At 34.3% G+C, this 21569-nt stretch overlaps 1 long non-coding RNA gene across 2 annotated transcripts in view; it reads right to left on the bottom strand.

Moving 5' to 3' along the window:
- Positions 1 to 3013: 3013 nt before the first annotated feature.
- LOC117121402 overlaps positions 3014 to 21569 on the bottom strand; it is a 30736-nt gene continuing 12180 nt past the window's right edge. For both annotated transcript variants that reach the window (XR_004447544.1, XR_004447543.1), the window contains exons 3-5: positions 10307 to 10457; positions 6361 to 6417; positions 3014 to 5782 (exon numbers count right to left, since the gene is read on the bottom strand). This is a non-coding gene — a long non-coding RNA (uncharacterized LOC117121402). The remainder of the gene's footprint in view (positions 5783 to 6360; positions 6418 to 10306; positions 10458 to 21569) is intronic.

Genomic DNA, 21569 nt, shown 5'->3' with positions numbered 1-21569 from the left:
GATTTTTTTGATTATGTAAAACTATAATATTGTTTTTCATTATCACATTCAAGATTGTCAATATTTTGAAAATTGATAATATTGTTTTCTTATACTTTTGCTTTAATTTCACATTCAAAACAATATTTTAATAATTGTATAGTTTAGTTTGAAGTTTGACCATGAGAAAAAATCTTTTTCTCAAGACCTTGAAAATTATAACAAGATAATGTAAATCTATAAAAATTGCAGGATATATATATATTTTTTTATATATATGACAGTAATTTTGCACTTAATAAACAGTTACAGTTAATTGTTTATTAAACAAAAAATATATGGTGGTAATATATTAAATACCAGTAAATTTATGTATACATAATTACAGTATTTGTATTTTATTATGTTGAATGGGGGTTGGAGAGCCACGTAGAGAGTGATTAATTTTGCTATTGGCAATCTAGTCCACCTCCTGAAAAATTTTTTAATTGTCTTGCTTTGTGTATTGTTTTTGGAATATAGTATTTTTTATGAAGTGAAATGGCAAGACAGAGAACTGTAAAACTTACCATGCATCAATGCCATTCCTATACTGTAAGAATTTAGTGTATTCATGTTCATTTCTGACAGGGTTCATCAGGGCGTATCTGGGGAGGGGGATGCATGGGTGATCGCACGACCTTTTAAAAAAATACTTGTGTCCCTGTTGCCCCACCAGCCCAAAAATCATGCTCAAGTAGTTAAAAATCACCTAAAAAAATTATCTTTTTTTGCGAGTTAGAGCCCCTCACCTAATCATCGAGCCCCCCCCCCATGTGACCTTTGCGCGCCCCCACCAGCTCCCCCATTTCAAGACTCTTAGATATGTCACTAATCTCACCCTAGTGGTTCAGGGAAGAACTAGGAAGCAATCATCTAAAAATAGATTCTGTACGTTACTTACAGTTGATGGGAATTATTTCCATAGTGGTGCACTTTATGCCTTGGCATAATGGCAACAACTAGGAAAACAACATTTGGCAGTAAACGTGTTAAATAAACAATTTTTCAAGTAAAAACGTCTTAAAAATTAGAGAAAAATCTATTTTTATTGGTGTCTACAGCTTATGTCAACATCACTTGAAAATATGATTAGACTAGTGTTAGCAAAAACCTAAATCGGTTGTTTAACCTGTAATGAATGCATTTAAGTACACAGGAGAATATAGTGTAATTATTAGTGTAATTATATATAATATGATATCGACTTAAATGATCCATAAACAGTCTGAAAATCTGCATTATTTCATGGTCTACAAGTTTAAAAGACACAGACAGCCTTAATCGAATGCATGGTTGTATGACTTTCGGTGAATTTTGAAGCAGATGACAAAAAATAGCATGAAAAAATTGGATATATATAAAAATACGATGTATGTACGTGTATCAGATAATAAAATAGATTGAGTGGGTGAAATAATGAATAGCATACAGTATCAACCTATTTAACTTTTTTTAATGAGGTGATATCAAAAGGCTGTGCAGCTGATATTAAAGGGGAGTGTAGCTGATACTAAAGCGCTATGTAGCTGATACTGAAGGGTAGGTAGACGATATTAAAGGGCCATATATAGCTTATACTTAATGGCCATTTACTATTAGCTGATATTAGAACGCTGTGTAGTTGATATTAAGCGCAATTTAGCTGATATTAAGGAGCTGTGTAGTCGATATAAAGGGCCATGTAGCTGTTAAAGTGCCATGTAGTTGATACTAAAGGGCCATGTAGTTGATATTAAGGGCCATGTAGCTGATGAATGAACCGTGTAGCTGATATGAATGGACCGTGTAGCTTATATTAAAGGGCCATCTATCTGATGTAAAGGGCCATGTAGTTAATGTTAAAGGCCATGTAGCTGATGTTAAAGGGCCATGTAGATGATATGAGGGCCATGTAGATGATATGAGGGCCATTGTAGGTGATATTAAGGATGTGTAGCTGATATGAAGGGGCTGTGTAGCTGATATTAAAGGGCTGTATAGTTGATATTATTATTAAACAGCCATGTAGTTGATATTAAGGGGCCATGTAACTGGAAGTGACTGTGTACCTGATATGAAGGGCCGTGAAGGGGTGGGGAGCGTTTAGCTGATATGAAGGGGCTGTGTAGCTGATATTAAAGGGCTGTGTAGCAGATGACAAAAAACAGCAGATGACAAAAAACAGCAGACGACTAAAACAGCATGAAAAAACTGGAAATATATTAAAATATGATGTATGTACGTGTGTCAGGTAATAAAATAGATATTTGAGTGGGTGAAATAATGAACAGCATAAAGTATCAACCTAGTATAATGAACTTTTTTTAATGTCAGCTGATATTAAAAGGCTGTGTAGCTGATATTAAAGGGGCATGTAGCTGATATTAAAGGGTCTTGCAGCTGATATTGGAGGGCTATGTAGGTATGATATTAAAGTGCCATTTAAGGAGATGTGTAGCTGATATTAAGGGGCCATGTAGCTGATATGAAGAGGCCATATGTAGCAAATATGAAGTAACCGTATAGCTAATATTAAAGGGCCATGTCGTTGACATTAAGGGGCCATGTAGCTGACAGGAATGGCTCATGTAGTTGATATCATGAGGCCATGCAGCCGATATGTGAAGCGCTTAGAGGCTTTGTGCATGAAGCGCTATATAAGAACGACATATTATTATTATATTAAGGAACTGATAGCCGATATAAGGGGCTGTGTACCTGATATGAAGGGCTGTGCAGCTGATATGGGGGCCCCCGTTTAGCTGATATGAAGGGGTCGTGTAGCTGATATTAAAGGGCTGTGTAGCTGATGTTAAAGGGCCATGTAGTTGATATTAATGAGCCATGGTGTAGCTGATATGAAGAAGAAATGGTGTCCCTGATATGAAGGGGCATTATAGCTGATATTAAGGACTGTGAAGCTGATGATATGGGGCTGTGCAGGTAGTACAGGGTACATACATTATGTAGTAAAAGCACAAATGATCATTGATATTCAAAACGAAGCGTTTAATATCAGAAACTAATGAGCGTTTTACAATGGAAAAATAACGTTAGAGGTAAATCTGATGACACACGATGTCATTGTAAATAACAAAACATAACATTACAATATACTATTAAATAGTATATTATGCTATTTTTACATTAACTATGGTATATTTGAGACTATTTTTTTCATATATTATCAAAAAATTGTATTCAGGTTATCAGAATCAATATCAGTACATATATACTAGAAATAGGGCACCAGGTGAAATAAACAGCATTGACCATGTACTAGATTTTTTGTGGCTCATAATGCAATAGGATAGTAAAAGGGACAATGACCTGAGCTTGTAGTCATTGAAAATAAACAACATTCATTGACATGCACTATGAAACCCTCTTTAACTTTGATAACCAAACAAACATCTTGCTGAGGTCTTCCACCTTCGTTATCATCAGAGAACTTAACATAAAAAATATTAATCAATTCAACTAGTATCAAAAGGCGAGTTAAATGGCCGAGCAGTTAAGGCAAGAGTGCCGGATCTTACAGCCATTACCACTGGTTCGAACGGAACACTCCCCTATGGTTCTGGAGGTGGAACAAGTCTTCTTGCATAAGGACTATAACCGTAGGCCCATGAGTGAACATAATTGGCTCATGTGCACTATAAGGAACCCGGTACATCTGTCGAGACGAGTAGGGGGGTTACCCCGGCGTACTGCTCCATCTCGCAGCCCCTGCCGTTGTGAACTCATCCAGATGCTGTACAGGCATTGATGACTAACTGAACAGAATTAAAATTAGAAAAGTAAAATTGAAATTAAATACCAAATTGAATGACCCATTATTTTTTAATATATTAATTTTCCATTTTAAAGGAGTTGCCATTCTATATTATACAAGTACAAGTACAGTAGTAAAATGAAGCACTCATCTTAGAATTTATCCTAATTCTTTCCAATACAATGGCCTCTTGCTAAACCTGGATTGAGCAATGCACTTGAGATGTCATCATAAATCTAATTGTATACGTCACAAGCGCGCACAAAACTTGTAATTTTCGAAAAGAAATATTAGTTAACTACTGAGTATACTTAATCAACTGTAAAATTATTTTAAGTTGGTAAACAACATCTATGATAAACAACGAAATAACGTTTCCTTTCTTTACACTGCTGGTAATTACTATTGCACTTTTTCAAATTTTTACCATATACCATTAGACCTGACTTAAAGATTATAAAAACCTACAAAAAGTTTACAAAACATGTAAAAACCATTTAGTTATCAGATTTTCAAAGAGAAAAATATTATAATTTTTCTATGTGTTTTGTTTTTCTGATGTTTACTTTAATGCTATTAAATCTGAGGTCAGAAAGTTGGATAAGAATGAACACTTTTAAAACAGCCATCAAAGACTAGAAGATGATTAAGCATATTATATCTGTTCCTATTGCATGACATATCAAAGTGTATTGGTAAAAATATGGAGAGGACAGAAGTCTTTGGGTGATATGCCAACATTTTAATCTTCAAATAATTTAAATGAAGATCAAAGGGTATCACAGTGAATTGCTTGTCCATACCAATTATAATTACATTGCACAAATATGGGATGTTGAAATATTTGAGGAGAGAAATCAATTAAACTTGTTGGCCTTGATAAAAGACAAATTTTAGAAATCAGCGCTGGTAGGAAAATATCAAAGGAATAATTTATATGAACAGGTTGAACACAAGTGTTTTTTTAATTATTATTGTCTTCCTAAAAGATGTAAAGATGTCATAAATAACATAGTTAAATTTAAAGATATACGGCACTACAAGTCAAGTTAAAAAAATAAAGGAAAAATTTAAACAATGATGATAATTTATAGACATTTGACTTTTGGACGGTCGACCACTTAAGTCAGGGGCGCAGCAACCTACAGCCATAATATCGGTGCTGGTTCCAACGGCACGCTCGCCCATGGTGCTGGTTCCAATGAGCATGCTCGCCCATGGTGCTGGTGGTGGAACAAGTCTTCTTGGATAAGAACTATAAACCGTAGGCCCAGTGTACACAATGGCTCGTGTGCACTACAAAGAACCCAGTACATCTTTCGAGACGAATAGGGGATTACCCCGGTGTACTGGTTCATACAGCTTGTGGACAGATGAGAGATAGCTGGTACCGGTTTACCAGGTAGCTCAGACACAAAGAGACCCTTATGGGAAGAAGAATGTTACTGCGCTACTGTAGTCCACACCTCGAGCGCTTTGAGGCTTCGGTATAAAGCGCTATATAAATCCAACCACATTACATTACTACTGTTCTACGCAAAGAATATATTAAATACATAATACAGGTGGTCAATTGGTGAGAATTTTTCTGTTAGTGTACTTCCTCAGGTATAAGCTCACATCCAGTATAAGCGTATAGACCCCTACTTTTACAGCCAATTCTACACACCCGCCTTTCCTCAGGAAAAAAGCTAGATTGTCATATTATCAACTTTGCTGATGATACGACTGTTGTTGGTCCTATTCATAACAATGATGAGTGTAATTATTGAATGAAAGTTCGACAACTAGTGCAGTGTTTTTCAGTCGTTAATAACAGAAGGATTGAAATTGTGGAAAACTCAAGACTGCTTCCCGTATCATTGAGGAAGAACAGGCCTCTGCTCATTCAATCTACATTCGGAGACTTGTTAGTAAAGCCCTCACCATTGTCAAGAGATGATTACTATCCTGGCAACGGCTTCTTCTCTTCGATGTGGAGCGGTGGATGCTGTAAGTCTTTAAACACTAAAACAAATTGATCATTAGACAGTTTTCTTCTGTCAGCAATTAGATCACCCAATGACCATTAGGTGTGATTAAAGCAATTTGGATAGCGAGGTCACCTTCGCACACCCCCAAAAATTGGTACATGGAATTTAGATCAATAATTAGTTTGTTTTGGAGTACCATGCTCTCTTCTTTCTCCTTTCTGGAGGGAGACCTATATTTTTTGTTTGAAAGCTATATTGAAATGTACAATATAAGCAATCCAGACTCAATGGCAGTTTAAGGTCAGGCTCCGGAGGAAAATAATTTTTTGATATGTTGTAGAATTGATTTTTCTAAGTTTGAAAAATGTTGTTTGACGAAAAACTGGGGAACGTTGAATGAGATACAGATTTTTAAATATTTACGAACTGGGGGGAAATATATAAAAAGGGGGTGTAACCACCCTTTCCCCCCCCCCCCAGTTTTTAAACATTGAAAAGTCTGTATCTCACTCACCATTCCCAAGTTTTTTGTCAAACAACTATTTGTTGTCTTTAAAAAAAACCGTTCTACAACTGACCTGTAATTGCAACATGCTCTCACAATCCACTTACTTTATATCTTGTTTATGTGAAATTTTCATTCACGTTCACATCATCTTCAAGCAGGTACTATAAAAAAACAAAAACAAAAACATAAAACAATATCCATAAAAGCCACTTTTTTTCTTGAACAAACACCAATGAAATATTATCACCATAATTACCAAGCTTGAAGGCTGCATACCTCATCATCTAATACCCAATTCACACGTACAAAAATCTTACCAAATGTAACAAAATGTACCCAAAAGTAACATTTTACGGCACGTGTGAAAGTACCTCCGTGTAATATCCTTGTAAAATCTCGGAACGTCTCGGTAATCTTTACCAGCCTCAGCAAGGCTGGTAAAGCTTCCGAGATGTAACATGGATGGATCTGCGCATGCGCAGGGATTTCAACACAAAAACAATCTACTGTTTCACGGGGTTCTTTGAATTTTCTTCCTTCTGTATACGATTCTGATCCACTAGAAATAGATAGGCCTAGTTTTTCTAAATCATGAATGAATTACCCTTGTTATTGATGTTAATTAGTAATGGTAGAAGAAGAAGATATACATAAAATGAACGTCGGGATGGTGTTAGTACTATTACTAGTATTACAAGAGTCCAAGACAGAAACGTTGGAAGCTATGCCTAGTTTAGTAGTAGTACAGCAGTTGTTAAGGGTATTGATTGCTTCGAATGTTTACTGTGATGGTGAGTTCAACAGTCCATCTGTGACAGGGGTTCTCAACTAGGCCTAGGCTAGAACTATATCGCAGTAGCGGAAAAATGGTTCATTGAATAAACACTGAATAAATTTTACACAACCTTGGCATTACCTTACAGACGCGTGTGAATGCTTTTTATCTCGGTAGGAATAACTCGGGAGATCGCTCGGTTACAATTTGTTACTTTTTGTTAAATTTAACTTCATGTGTGAATCGGGTATAAGAAAGCAATAGAGAATCTAAGGTTGTCTCATTCACTTTTGCAGACAGGGGATTAGACAAATCCAAAAGAGGAGAGGGGGACACCACTGAATGGAGCAGCATTGATAATATCATAATATTATCAAATGTTATTATTATCATTATTATTATTATAATAACAAAATATTTTTATTTCTAATCTTAAAAAAAAAATACTAAGAAGCAATGATATAAAATTATTATCAATAATTATTATTACATGAGATATGAAATTACTTTATTATGGAAACATGGTCATTCAAATATGGGTGACAGAACTTCATAGTCCCATGGTAAGTTAACAAAATGTGAGAAGTAGTACATTTTTTATTTTTATAAGAACCAGTAACATTTTTCCCAGGCTCAATGTTCTTATTTTTTGGCTGATTACAGGCTCAAAATGTTCTTATTTTGTACTTATGTTACACAATTTTCAAATTATACAAAATTATTATTGTACCAGTACCGTATATATATATATATATATACACTGTACTAGAATGTATGTAAAAGTGGCCGTGGAAAAAATGGCCTCTGAAAAAGCCCCCAGTAAAAATGGCCCCAAATGACAGGTAGGTACACCTCCTGTACTGTATTATAGAAGGTATTACATAGTCACACCTACAGCACATAAGGTACAGATATAATTTGTTGGTTTTTCTAGTTTTTTTAAATAAAAATCTCATTGGATGTTTTACCTCAGCCTCAATTTGTTCTTATTTTGTTCTTAATTTTTAAGCAATTTCAGCCTTGGTGTTCTTATAAAAAAAAAAATTGTATGGTAGCTTATAGCCCTGTCAAACATTGGTTATCAAAATGTGGGTGGCAGTACACTTCTTTTATAAATAAGAACACATTTTAAGAACACTGAGGCTAAAATTGCTTAAAAATTAGAACAAATAATAACAAATTGAAGCGGAGATAATTACATAGTCACACCTACAGCACATAAGGTACAGATATAATTTGTTGGTTTTTCTAGTTTTTTTAAATAAAAATCTCATTGGATGTTTTACCTCAGCCTCAATTTGTTCTTATTTTGTTCTTAATTTTTAAGCAATTTCAGCCTTGGTGTTCTTATAAAAAAAAAAATTGTATGGTAGCTTATAGCCCTGTCAAACATTGGTTATCAAAATGTGGGTGGCAGTACACTTCTTTTATAAATAAGAACACATTTTAAGAACACTGAGGCTAAAATTGCTTAAAAATTAGAACAAATAATAACAAATTGAAGCTGAAATAAAATGACAATAATAATTATGTGTGTAAAATAAGAACAAATTAAGACCATTCTGAGGCTAAAATCAGGCTGGGCCTGGGCAAAATTTTACTGGTTCTTATACAAAAAAAAGTGCAGATTGTTATATGTTTTTTTATAGTCTATTGTGTACCAAACTGCACTTTTCCTTTCTTGAAAAGATATTAAAGATTTATCTTGTATCATATATATATATATATTTTTAAAAATATTACTTTACTTAAAAGAGTAAATGTTTATATATGTAAAAAATAGACCTACATATAAGTTTGTTGGTATATTTATTCATTATAGCAAGTTTCTTAAAAATAAGTAAAATAGGACAAACTCTAGCATGTACAATATCAGTTTTATGTATAACAATTCCAGGTTTCACCCAGCATGTTTTCAACTAAAAACTGAATTGAGCTAGCGAACCTGAGAAAGTTCAGCTAACCTTATTAGTGACAAATATTACGAGCATGATAATTTTGATTGAAACCATCTTCCAATTCATTAGGCGATGGATCAAGGGTTGATGGTACAGGTAAAAGGGGCATGAGAAGCATGAGAATAAACAATAATAAGGCTCAATTTACATTAAAATAAATACAGGTGGCAGGTACAATTGAACAGTAAGCAGTTTCTACTATAGATTATGAAAATTAATAGTAAGCTCACCATCTTACTTGTATCATTGAAACTTAAATGAATGATCCTCCAAGTTATTGCTAATCAGCATAAAAATGAACAATCAAATTTTAGCCTTTTTTCATGTTTTATTCCAATTCCAAGCATCATGTTTCTAGTACAATTGGGTCTCTGTTTCATCTTCTATGGAGAATATCAGAGGCAATATTGATGTGTTATCTACTCATCATATCAAAGAAATGGGGTTATGGTAGAAGCGTTTCCATCACGGCTCTGATTTTAACCGCTGAATTTGTTCTTATTTTGTTCTTAAGTTTAAAGCAATTTATGACCACAATGTTCTTATAAAAAGTTTTCTTATAAAAAAAAAAGTGTACGAGGCTTGGAAAGTGCAGTCCGAGGAGTCTTAAATTTTAATTTTAAGAAAAAAATCCTGGTACTTCTAGAATTAACTTGGGAAATAATATAACTATATATTTTAATTGTCTTTTTTTTTATCTACGCAAGCTATCAGCAATCAATGATAACTTTATAAAATATTTTCTTCATCAACTAAAAGATATAAATAGCCTTTACCATATTACAAAGTACATTGACTCTTTAATTGGCTGGCAGGGAATTTAAGGATTTTCATCGTAAAATGTCTCTTAAATTTAAGGATTTTCTCTGAAAATGATCTATTTTTATCTGTATCATTGGAAAATTTAACTTATTTGATCAATTCAACTGTTTTATTAAATATTTGACCCAATAAAAGAAATTATTATCAACATATCTAGGCTTGAAAAGTGATGAGTGATGGAGGCTTTTTTAATTTTTTATTTTTTTTAAAATTTTGCTAAAGCCAAATATTAACCTTGGGTTGTTTGCTGGTGCATTGATATTAAAGTAAAATGCATAATTGAGATAATACAAACAATATCTACTATTTACTAAAAACATGCTAGTGGCCTTACACCATCCCTTGGGTGATAGCTAAAATAAGGCAAGAACCTAGCAGAAGTGAGTGCCAATCAGATCTTCAGTTTGACCCAGAGACAAAATTCCTTGATTGACTTCTAGTTGTCGAAGGCTAACTAGCCTCAAGCCATCTAATCAAAGAACTAAGCATACATACCAGTTCACTAGAGGGAGTACGATGAGTTCGTATCTGGAAAGTGCAATGTTACCTGCGGCCCATTTAGTTGCTCAAATTCGGCACTTTTAGATCGTAACTACAAAATATTCTACAGCGAGTGGTTAAATCTTGACCTACATCTCTTCAAAACCTGAGTCACAGAAACCAAAATTTTCTTTAAAAATAAATTCTGCGATATTTAGAAAAACCATTTACTCTATATACTGAAATTTGTACAGCATTGTTTTTAATAATGGACATTTAAAAAAAAATTTAAACACTATAAATAATAAACAAATAAGTGGTAAAAGATTGAGAAATGATTTATATTAGGCCTAGGGGATGGTGACTGCACAGAGGGGTAAATAGTTAAAAACCTCTACACCCCAGGATGGAATATGTGTTACAGGATGTTGTTAGGAGGATCTTGAGAGGATCATGTCTTGGAGATGCTGTTTACAGGGGAGGACTTTGATAAATGACTTGAGGGTGCTATTTGTAGGAGGAAAGAGGAATTTTTGTCACCTTGACATTTTAATTAAATTATAAATTTACTGTGTCACATGCTTCTGGTTTCTCTACAATCATTCTTAAATTACAATGAGAAAAATAAACGTATTTGCCATACTAGAGGTTAGTTGAGTACAGGTAAGAGTTGTATTGCACACATAGAGGTTAGGTTGGGTCAACCACAGATAATGGCTTTATCAATTGGTTTGTTAGGGTTAAAACATATTTGACCTTTTCATATCATATGAGAAAAATGAATATAAATATGACCTCCAGTTTGGCAGCTGTAGGACTCCTATATTTAGTATTGTTATTTCTGTTACTTAAATTGTAAATAGCCATGCCATTAATATAGAATATAGCCAATTAGCTATTGCTACCCATACCAGTCCATACAATATACAGCGACACAAAAAAAAAAAAGCCTTTACACCTCACCCATCACTCAACCCCCTCCCCAACCCAAGAGGCCCTTCCACTACAAATTGGTTAAGCATTAAAATTATGCTCAAGTAGAGTAGTTACAAAAAGTTTTTATTCAATTCAACATAATATAATATTTTAGAGATCACTGAAATATTTAATATTTTTATATTATATATCTAATATATGAGAGATAAATTATTTTAAAAAAGTAATCTTAAATGTTTTGACAAACACACCAGACGCTTCTTTCGACGAGATAAAAATTCAATCACAACCTAACACTTGAGTTGAAAATCAAGACTTGTTGTAGCATGAACCGAAAGCCGCGCCCCAAAATTATCACCTTTTAATGACACTCGCTCAAACAGTGGAACCGAAATTTAGTAGGAAATGACCAGTGATTACACATTAATTGTATTTCTTGATAAAGATGAGTTTTGTCATTCAAAAAATGTGTGTATCAACAATAAATTTCACTACTACCCACATCCAATTAAAATCAATATCTCTCATTATAACTTGATGTTCCACATTCGACTAAATTTATCCTACCCAATACCGAGCTTCAGCGCCTTTCACAACCACATACGCCTCTTTACAACACCCACACAGAATCAAAGTGAAATTGCTATGTACAGTACTGCATCTTGATTGCTGTTCTACATTTACTAATAACAGAATGTAATCTAGCATCAATCTATTAAAGCACTATCTATTGTTCCTTTATCATTCTTATCATTAATTATTATTCTAACTGTCATTACAATCCAACTAATGAAATCCGAGATAAAGCAACTAAGACAAGAGATGTAGATATAAGCATGATATAAGCTATATGGTATTAACAGGACATTGATCAGGAAACTTGAAAAAATTTCACCATTTCCTTAATAAAATGTATATAAAAGTAATCTCTATTATTTAAAATTCTTGAAACATAATTTTGAGCATTATGAAGGGAAAGAAAATACTGTATATTTCCAAAATGTCAATTTTAGTACTAAGAAGTCATACTCTAAATTAGAAGGCAGGATTACAACTTTATTTAAACTAATAATCATCACATTCTTAAATACATGTTGCCATTTCCAGTTCTTTCAGACGGTAGTAAAAAATGGAATAGTGAATTGTATGTCTTAAAACAGAGTGTGACCTCCTTAGATGCCCAGTCAGGGTCAATGTTAAGGAACCGAATTTACATAAGGTAACCTAATTTGCATACAGCATCATAATTCATTTCACATTCTCTGGATTTTGGTGGTTAGACCCAAGTCCACAGAGGAAATCCCATAAGTACAAATACTTTCGTTACTGGACTTTAACAGGTGTAAACCATAAAATCAATTATGGTACACCCATACATTGACAACAGCATACTCACAGAACCATCAGAAGACGGATGTTAATTTGCAACAAGAAAACAAAAGCAGAAAATAAAGTTTAAATTTTATGAATAATTTTTGTATTGTAATTGAAAAATGTTATTGTTTTATTTGTTAGATATATTATTTATTTTTAATTCAACATTGGACTAGCCCATTGAACCAAAAGTATATATTATCATGGGGTGGTAAAACAACACATACAAGCAAGTAAATAAATTACGGAAATAGAACTAAAAATATATAGGCTTTCTACTGCTGGATAAAACGACTACTGGTAAACATACCACAGCTCATTAGTTTGAACTGGGGGTAGACATTGTGCATATGCTGAATCATGAAAATCTTTAGGTCACTGGAACAGCTAAGTCCAGTTGGCTAAACTGGTAGTCACTCTGTTGTGTGCTGAATGTAGAGATCTCTTTCAATTCCCATCATTGCTCTCCTTGTGTTTCAGCTGGGTATTGGATATGCAAGTTTCAAAAGCACAGCATCTTTCAGGTGATGTTTATAAGCTGGTCTTGTGTGCAAAAGAACATAGTATACTCTTCAGAAGAGTAGGGAATAACAGTGGCAGCGCCAGTGTCTGAAATCTGGGGAAGGGGGGACAAGGTAAAATCTTTGGGGGGGGGGAAAATATGTTTTCCCATAGCAGACCGGTGATACAAGTTAAGATAAGAGATATACGGGAAAATTAACACATTGCTAGTAATGATCGTGATAAGTATACTACCGGATAAGCGAATGCTGTGTCAACTTCATGATTGGGTGGGGAGGGCAAACTGGGGGACAGAAAATTTTTCTGGGGGACAGCTTCTACCCTTGTCCCCGTAGCATAGCCACTGGGAAATTGTCTCCCGGTGTACTGCCCAATTCACCACCAGAATGACCCCACTGGAAAGAAGTCTCAGGACTTCTGTGGGTTACCCTGGGTGTGTGTCACACCAAAGAAACCCATCCTGGTTCAATTCAATCACTGCTCTCCCCGTGTTTCACCTGGAGCACTGAAATGCAAGTTCATGTTTTTTAGGAATATTTTTTTTTGGATCTAAAAAAGAATAGACGATTGCATATCACTATAAAAAAAGCTAAAAAATCAACAGTGTCCTGATAAGTATGGGAAACAGAAATAAAAGTGAATTTATGATCATTCACGTTGGCATTGTGTCAGAGGCTCTACATGATTTATCATGACCAACTAGGTAGGCCTACACATTTAACTTCTGGGTGAAGAGAAGCATAAAGATAGAGTGCATTGTCCAAAGGACATAGAAAAGTAACTAGTCTCAGACTCGAAACACCGACCTCTCGATCTCGATTAGAAACAGAGCGTAGAGTTGTGCTAAACCTGCCTCTACAAATCATATAGTAGGCTTATGCTGTAGCGAGACAGGGCCAACAATTGATCTCAAAATGACAACAAAGAAGTCAGAAAAGTTTATATTTTGTACTCTTGAAATGGATGACAGAGCCTAAGAAAATCATTAAATAAATTCAACACTCAATTTAAGGGTTAACAAAAATATAGGCAATGATTATTTAAGTTTTAATTAGCCTAATTGATGAGGAAGATAATTTCAAATGAAAGGTAGCATATGAGTCTTGCCATCCCAAAAACAGCATTACTATCACTAATTATTGTTTAACTGAGTAATTAGAATTAAGTATTATGTAGGCCTATGTATATTTTAAAATTCTGTACAGCACCGGTGAACATTTTTAATGGATATTGTTTTGCGCTTTATTAAATAAAGTTATTATTATTATTATTATTATTATTATTATTATTATTATTATTATTATATACTTTAGTACAGAGAATCTAAACATTTTACTCATCATAACTTTGGCAATAGTAAATCGATTCCAGTAAATGAGCAATCATTTTAAAGCTTATATTAGAATATGAGTCATTTTCATATTTTTGTCACTATGCTGGTTTTGGCATGGCAAGCCCATATACAGAGCAAACAATTCATATTCTGAATTGAATATCATATTTCAAGCGTTTCAGCTCAATGTGGACAATATATCTTTTAACACCAATCCTTTGGGAAAGTAGAAATAAAAGTTGATCCAGAATCAACCTTGATTTGTGCCTACTTCATGCGCATGTAGGGATTGTGTCCTTAGGATGCTTGAAACGATCTTGACTTGCAAAGATCAAATTCAAACACTGGCGGACGATAGCGTTCCTGCCCACATGACACACTTTCTCAAAAGATCAATGCTTTTGAAAACACTTCAGCCAATGAAATAAATTCTGAAATATGTCAAGTTGAAAAAGGAGATGTATTTATACATGATATTAACCATCTCTAGCAATGTGTTTTTTCTTTTTTTCGGTCGAACTCGCTTCTTTGCTCAATCTGAAGCATTACAGTTACAATTATATTACCATACAGTAGCTATAACACTTGGTTTACTAGCGCAGAGTGGGCTGAAGGGGTAAGATATATAAAATACAACATCTATTGGGGCAGCACCCCTAATAACAGGGCTCTGACCCCGTATGCTACTGGTAGACTTCACTGGCCCCTGACCCCCACCATTTAATTGTGGCCAAAGCAGACATTCTGAACCAAGGTCCCGGCCACTCCTGGCTGCCCTGATTTGGTCCACCAGTTAAACTTGTGTTCCCTTAAAGAAATTCCAAGCTTTGGAATGGAGACGAAGAAACAAGACTATGGTGATAATTAAGCGTTGGGGCTAAGCTGTCCTACAGGGGCTGAGCGAGATAAGGATAACTTTGGGGCATGGTGCCATCTGAGGACCGGAGAGCCGAGGTGTCCCCCATACCTAATGAGATTTTTTTTTTAAATAGGGACCTGAGGATGGCCGGAAATGGAAAAATACTTTTAAATGTAAAGTTGATAAAATACAATTGCTATTATACTCTCAAACTCAACTCAATAAACATGCATTTAATTTCATAAGGCCTATTTTTTTTTTTGGTTCAACTGCACGATGAACTCTGGCTGGTGGGGGGGGGGCTTGACCTGTCCAATGGGTGCCGGGCTTAAGCCTCCTGTCCCCCTGCTGGCACCGGCACTGCTACAGCACCAGAGTTTCTCAATACCTTTCTGAATCACAATTAAGTATTGTATGCATGACAGTCATTGAACATAACATTTTGACAGATTTATAAAGAGATCAGGTAATCTTACTCTTCAGAAACTTAATCATGTTGAGGTAGTTGCAGATTCACAAAATAATCTTAAAAAATGGAAACATGATGGTCTACAAATAGCACGCATATAAAACCTAATTCTTTATATTAATTTGTGTACGATATTTTCATGCTCAACGACAAAACATAATTCATGTCGGCAAACTTTAATGTTACCAATAATTGGAAACTACATTTTACAATGAATAATTAATATAGAGCAATAAATAACACAATCTGGTTGTTTTGTGATGTATTATATTGTGATCAGAGACTGAAGTCCACTGGTATGAGGTAGAATAAAGTAGGTCATAAACAGAACAAGATATGATATTACAATGATTTTCGAATGTTAAAAGGAATTGCTACATCTTATTTGTCATCAAAATTTTATATTGACTGAAGACAGTCATAACAAATGTAAACATAGTTAAAGTAATACAGAAACATTATTTTACCCAAATGGAATACCTCTCAAGGTAAAAGAACTTTTAAATACAGATCAACCAAATTTTGAAATTCTCTTCTCAATCATTTTAAAACTGAGTGTAGTCAAAGAAATACCTAAACCCAAATGGAATATTTCTCAATGTAAAAGAACTTTTAACTACAGATCAACTAAACTTGAAAGTGCATTTCAGGATAAAGAAAGAACATATAAATAAATAAAAATACATACTATGAAAATATAGTTGTATTAACTTTGTAGGATGTAACTTTTGTTATTTTAAGACAGGATTTTTAAATTTTTAAAATTTGAAATACACTTTCAAAACATTAGTTATTGAGAACCAACTAGTGTTCTTCAACTATGCATGTGCAAAAGAGTGTGAAAGATCAGATTTGAATTCCCAACGAATCCGCAATGCCCAGTTGATTTATACATCTGCATAGACAGCAGTATGTCAGAGTTTTTAATCCATGTTTGGGTGGCTTTTTTCACACGCGCAGATTTCTCTTCTTTAACATTTAAATTTATGTATAATTTTATAGATTTGCCACAAGATGGTATAATATAGAGTTCTATGTCTTTATTTTACATGAAAGACTTTATGTCTATCTGGTAATCTAGACTGACCAGTCTTTGATCAAAGTATAGAGGAGTTAGATCTAATTTACATAGAATAACAAGGTGTACACTTAGCAGAAGATCAACAAACAAATTGGTACTAAAGTGAGTAGCTACTTCAATGTAGCAACGATAGAGAACAGATGTCTTATGCTGATTGAGCTCTATTTAATAGTTACCTTTTTGGACCATGCTTGGACCATAGAGGGATTTACCTCCATACAGGGACACAGTGAAACAATACAATCACAGATGCTCTCATATACCTGTGGAACAAGCATAGATACCATGCCTATTTCATGGCCAATACATCTGGTTTCCCCTTATTTTTTAAGGTTTACATCAAGAAGTGACTTAATAAACAATATCTTTTCTTCTCCAATCTTAAACTGGTTTTAATATTTGGATTTGTTGACAAGGTCAGCGTAGTAGTAGCTAAGGACATTCAGCAAAATAATCTAATGCTATAAACCATGTCCTTGCCAGCTGATATCTATAATTGAGTCTAAATCTGAACACACCACATCTGATCCATTAATAAATAATAAATTTGTATGGCACTAGTTGCAAAATTAAATCTGGCTACATGCAGCAAATCAAGAAAAAGAGTAATGAACCAATCAACTTCATTAGATGAAGGATGTTTATAGTAACATGATGAGGGATTATCCTTGCAATCATGTCGCATGGACATGAGGTAAGCAGGTGTAGAATTATAAATCTTGGAACATTGCCTTATGGTCTAAGGATCTGTCACCAACTCCAAGCAGATTGGTTCTTGTGAGCATATGTCTCTTGTCACATTAACCCAGAAAAAAAAATCATGCTTTCAAATTATTAGTAACTGGGGAATGTTCTTAATTGGGAGAGAAATGTGCATAATAAATTAAATTAAAATGAGCACTAAAATATCAAATTGTATTTAAAAGTAGATATGATGTGGAATAGGTACACGAGCATATAATTGGTATTTACCACAGCATATATTTTTTATATATATTTTTATTTATTTATATTATTTATTTTCTTATTTATTTAACTAGTTACTCATACGTTCATTCACATAGCCATTCATTCTCTTGTTTAATTATCCAACCATCCATTCACTAATTCAGCGATTCACTCATTAACTTACTTTACCATCCTTTCAATTTTTAGCCATTTATTAATTCTTCATTTACTTAGTCAACTCATTCATTTAGACAGCAATTTATTCATTAAATTAATTTTCTCTTTAATTAACTTTTTCATCACTTTATTCACTCTTGTATTTATTCAATCATTCATTCTTTCCTATTTATTCACTTATTTACACCTTATTTTCTATACAGTATATTTTTTATTTATATTTATTAATTCACATTAATATTCAAAATAATTTCAAAATGTACAGTATACCACAAAGAAACAGAAGTCATAATAAAACTCTCAGAATTGAATTTGATATGCCTACGATTAATCAATATGCCTATGATTATCAATATGTTCGCTGGACATCAATTCTGATTTGCTATAATTGGCATGCGATTTATTCCAGCTGTTTTTGAACAGGTTTCTAACTAGATATTTAGATCAACAATTATACAACAATCTCCAATCACTGACCCCCATTTGCAATTTAGATAGAGATGCGCAAACCTGACGTCACTGCTCAACTGCAAAACACACTACTTCTGGACTCGTTTTTGCATACAATTGCATAATTTGGACACATTCTTTGTGGGACCCATTAGAAAAATTGTGTGGGACTGTCCCAACTGTCCCAATAGCTGGCTACGGCATTGCAGGTATGCAGTACTTAAGATGCTTGGAAATGGAATTCTCAGACTTTTTTTGCAATTTATGTTTCTAAAATGTAATGAAATTTACATTATTTCCAAATTAAGCTACATTCAAATTATCCAAATTATGCCAAAAAGCCTAATAATGCTACGAATGGCCACTATGTGCGAAGGTCAGGGAGAATTTTATACCCAGGCTCTTTCCAGATTCTCACCAGTTTTGCAATATTGGTCTGGTGGCCCTGGGAGGAGTCTGCAGTGGTGTATGTCTAAGCTGCTCACTCGCTGCATGCGACGGTCGTTTTTAATGATGATCCGTTCAGACTACCACCAACAATCAGGAGATGGCATTGCATCTACTAATGATGACAGGGAGCCGAGTTGGATTTATACGCTGATGGTCATACGATAGCGAGTGCCTGGCTAAGGGACATCATCACTGTGGTACCCTCATCACTGCGGTACTTTCCCTTATAATAAGTCCCTCAATCAAATGCTCATGCTGAAGCCACTTGGTTATATCAATCAATCACTTAACCAATAAATCAACCAATCAATAAATCAATCAATCAATCAATTGGTATTAGAAATCAAATATGAACATGAGACAAATTCCTCTGTAGTGGTTATATCCTTATTTTTAAATATATTTCACTATTTTTCCACTGAGAATATTTAAACAAAAAAATATAATAGCAGAGAGATGATTAAGTGAGAAATTTTTTTTTTTAAATATTAACATTCACATACACTTCTAGGATGTCACATTTAAATAAATATGTCATTTCAAACAGTTTTTTTTTTTTACCACTTATCATCATAATATAAGAGATTGCTGTCAAAGTATTAGCAATACAATGCCTAGAGTGCCAGTAAACAAGAAATTAACTGACATGAAGTCAACAGCACAGTGCTTAATCCAAAGGATTTTGGTAATCCCTGTTGGTAATTTATAAACTATTTCAATGATGTTTAAAAAAAGAGTCGTACAGGACACTTTATCAATCTTTTGAAAACCTTCTTAATATTCAAAAGTTTTGCTTCATCTCAATAGAAGTTCTATCAAATTTTAATATTTTTTTGCAACTTTGAAGGCCCTTTAAAAAAAAAATCATCCTGAAATTTGCAAAAATTAAGGGCACTGCAGAAATATAGGTATTTACATTATTTATTTATTACATACTGTAGTACATGTTTGTTTCTGAAAATTGAAACTACTTCTGTTTTTTTACCAAATAATGTCAATTTATAATTATTACTTTGTATGGAGGGTCATTGACCTCCAATGAAAACCACTGCAGTTTTTAATTACATTAAAAAACCCCAAGCAAAAATTTGTTTGGAAATTAAGAACCACAGAGAACCTTGTAAACAAACACACCATTCATCACGAATTGAATTACGAGAAGTATAACTGTTAGCCTACAGTATACCTGAAACCACACAAAGCCACCTTAAAAGCAGTCACCTGACATGTCATGTGATAAAACTTGTCATTGTCACATGATTTTCAATGAAATTAGTATATATATTCAGTGTCTTTCGGGTCATCATCATAGTTGCCAATTAAATTTAAGGAATTGAAATTTAAATGATCATATCAGATATAAAATACAGTATGAACCATATATGAGCCTGGGATTTAGTGGACTCACTTTTTTGAGAGTGAAAAATATGGGTTTCCATATGCAGCAGTGGCGCCAGAAATTTGCCAACAAGGGGTTTGGCATGTCCAACGGAGGGGTCCCTACCCGGAGCCGAGTAGAGACTTGGTCGACAGTCCACAAAACTCCACGAGTTCCAGGTTCAAATCCTGTAATTGCCATATTTTTCTCAGGAAGGTAAACAACTTGACTGATTCCTAATCCTCAAAATAAGATAATGAGAATGACATAGATAAGAAATACTTCTTTCCTATAAATGGCTAATCAGTCATTATTGAAAGAGACAATGTTTGAAAACACAAATAGATTGTATGGATAATAGACCTTTCCATGGTGTCAATCAAGCTTAACAACTGACCAGTGGCGGCTCTAGGATATAATTTATGGGGGGACTAAGATGTCCGACTGGGGGGGGGAGCTAAGTATTTATGGGTGTAACTATACCACGGAGCATTATCTGAGGGCTGAAGTCCAGAGCCAGGGGTGGATATGGGAGGGGGTGTCCCCTCCTCCCAAAACAAGATGTTTTAAAAAAATTGGGACTTCTAGATGGCCCTAAATGGCTGGGATGGAAAAACTAGACCTTTTTTTTTTTTGGTCCGACTGCCCGACAATCTTTGGCCGATGGGGGGCTTGACCAGACCGATGGGGGGCTTAATTCCCCTGCCCCGCTGGCGCCACCACTGCAACTGACCAATCAGAACAGCGCTAGGAATAACGCACTGTCGTTTGTGGGACTTTTTAGCAACAATATGTAAGGAGCGGGGCTTAGTGGAAAGGTCCATTGATAAGCATTTGAGGCACGTTGTGGCAAAATGGCTAAGTTGTACCAAAAATTGAAATTCAAGTTATTGGTATTTTCAGATACCTGAGTATGTGATCTTTAAAATGAGTGGTCATTCATTCAAATTGGAAATTTCAAGCCTAAGTGATTGGAAAGTGAAAGTAGAGTTACTCTTATACCCGATTCACACGTGAAGTTAAATTTAACAAAAAGTAACAAATTGTAACCGAGCGATCTCCCGAGTTATTCCTACCGAGATAAAAAGCATTCACACGCGTCTGTAAGGTAATGCCAAGGTTGTGTAAAATTTATTCAGTGTTTATTCAATAAACCATTTTTTCCCCTACTGCGATATAGGTCTAGCCTGGGCTTAGTTGAGAACCCCTGTCACAGATGGACTGTTGAACTCACCATCACAGTAAACATTCGAAGCAATCAATACCCTTAACAACTGCTGTACTACTACTAAACTAGGCAT

This window comes from Anneissia japonica, unplaced genomic scaffold (genome assembly GCF_011630105.1).
Source record: "Anneissia japonica isolate Jap-2015-1 unplaced genomic scaffold, ASM1163010v1 scaffold21_len1647178_cov195, whole genome shotgun sequence".
Taxonomy (NCBI): domain Eukaryota; kingdom Metazoa; phylum Echinodermata; class Crinoidea; order Comatulida; family Comatulidae; genus Anneissia; species Anneissia japonica.
Note: the sequence above shows the minus strand (reverse complement) of the source record. Positions and strands in the feature narration are given on the sequence as shown.